Consider the following 2481-nt stretch of genomic DNA (forward strand, 5'->3'; position numbering starts at 1 on the left):
TGTGTGTGTGTGTGTGTGTGTGTGTGTGTGTGTGTGTGTGTGTGTGTTTTGGGTGGCTGGCCTATGGTGATCTGGCCTTTGAGGGGATACCTATGTAGCATGTGAATGGGAAACATTGCCTGGAGTCTGGGGCCAGCTAAATATAGTAGACTAGTTTGCATTTACTCACGATCAATAACACTGGGACCATGTATGGGAACACTGAGCACATATATTCTGGAGGTGGTGGTAGATAGGTGCAGAGGTATAGTTGTAGTGTGAAGAATGCTGATGCAGGTGGGAATGAAATGGGGCAGCAATGGCAGGAAGTTGGTAGGGGGGAGGGGATGGCTGGAGTTGCCCACTGGATGGATACTATAAATATTTTGGTATATATGAGAACTTTTTTTTTGAGTCATTGACTACCCTGGGGGCATATACCTAGCATTGCATTCTCTGGGTAAAAGGGTATGGGCATTTTAGTCACTCTTTTCACATAATTCCATATTGCTTTGAAGTTCTTTTTTCTCCCATTTATCCCCCTGCCAATTAAAAAACAAAACAAAACATTTCTTCCAACGAGTTTATTATATTCAGGAGAAAACTTCAATGATGCATTTGTTATGAATGTTTATTGCCCTGTTACACCTTACTTGAAAATATTGTCCAACAAATAAATGAAATTTGTTGATTTATAGATTATTACACCTGGAAAGGGACCTGAAGCCAGAAAACTGGGCATGATACTGTTTCCTAGGTTGTTGAGTAACGAAGTGGAAGAATTTCAAATTAACTCTTTGTCTTCTTCTGGTATCATCTCCAGGTTTTTTTCCATTATATCCACTGCCTCAGTACTGTAACCTTTACTTTGCAAATTTTTTGTTTGTTTAAGATATTTGTATACAAAACAGGTGACTAGGTGTTGTAGTGTGACTACTGATGATATGAAAGAGCTTAATTTTGTTGAAAATGAAAAATTGAATTATAAAATTGATAATGATTGTAAATCTGTTATTGAGGTAAAGTGGTATTTTGCTTCTGGACTTAATGTATACTATCTGGGCTCTGGATGGTTTGAAAGATATCAGCTGGTACTTGACTGCTCCTTGTTTTTCATTTACATACCAGCAACAAGAGTCTACCTGTCCTTTTCCAAGGTGTGGAGGTGATTTAAATTTTTTGGTACTACTTTTCAGGAATATTAATAAATAATCAAGTCTCATTGAAAATGTATGGAATTGAAAACGATTTAGCTTTAGATAATATTGCTGCGAATGCTTGGCATTTTTAGCTGTTGACAGTGATACTTTTAGAAAGGAACTTGACTTACATTTAGAAGAGCTAGATTTGAAACTCAGCTCTAGCAAGAGAGTCATGTAATTATGGGTAAGTCAATTCACCTCAGGGCCTCAAATTTCCTCAGTTGTAAGAGATATGTCTTTGAACTGTGGGTGTTTTCCAAGACTCAGTCCTAGGCCCCCATACTCCTCTCTCCTTACATTCTCTCAGGGAGACCTCAGTGGTGCTCTTAGGTTTAGTTATTATTCTTGTGCACATCACACACACACACACACACACAGTGTATACCCAGTGCTAGTCTTTAACTTAAGCTTCAATCCTGGATCACCAATTACTTATTGAACATTTTGAACTGGATGTGCTGGAAACATCTTACTTATCCCCCTCAAGCCCACTTTTCTTCTAAACTTTGTATTTTTATTTTTTACAGTCTTACCAGGCCTGTAAACCTTGGTATTAATCTTTATTTTTTTCTCTCCCTTGCCCCATATGTCCACTTACTTGCCACATTTTACTTTTTCAACTTCTCTTGCCTCTGACTTGTTTTTTCCACTCACTTGTCTATCACTTTAGTTCAGACCCTCATTACCTCTTCTCTAGATTACTGCAAAAGCCTCCTATTCCTCTCCCTGCCTCACATCTCTCACCACTCTAGTCTATCCTTCCACGTTGTTGCCAAAACACTTCATAATCTAGCTCCCCCCAGCTTTCTAGTCCTTTTACACCTTATACTCCTCTTTCTGTCCCCCTCTTCTTTCAACTTTCTCTTTGATCCAGTGACACTGGCTTACTTTCTGTTCCATGAAAAAGACACTACTCTTTCAGCTCTGGCCATTTTCTCTGGCTAGTCCCCATACCTCGAATGCTCTTCTTCCTCATCTCTGCCTCCTCCCTTCTCTGGCTTCCTCAAGTCCCAACTAAAATCTTACCTTCTACGGGAAGCCTTTCTTTCCTTTCTTTTTAACATGTATAGTCATATTAATCACATTTGCACAGTCATGTTGTGAAAGAAGAATCAGAACAAAAGGGAAAAACCATGAGAAAGAAAAAACAAGCAAACAAAAAAAGTGAAAATAGTATGCTTCGATCTGCATTCAGACTCCACAGTTCTTTCTCTGGATGTGGGTAGCATTTTCCATCGTGAGTCTTTTGAAATTGTCTTGGGTCATTGTATTGGTGAGAAGAGCTAAGTCTATCATAGTT

This window comes from Vombatus ursinus, unplaced genomic scaffold, assembly GCF_900497805.2.
Source record: "Vombatus ursinus unplaced genomic scaffold, bare-nosed wombat genome assembly UNPS02014770.1, whole genome shotgun sequence".
Classification (NCBI taxonomy): domain Eukaryota; kingdom Metazoa; phylum Chordata; class Mammalia; order Diprotodontia; family Vombatidae; genus Vombatus; species Vombatus ursinus.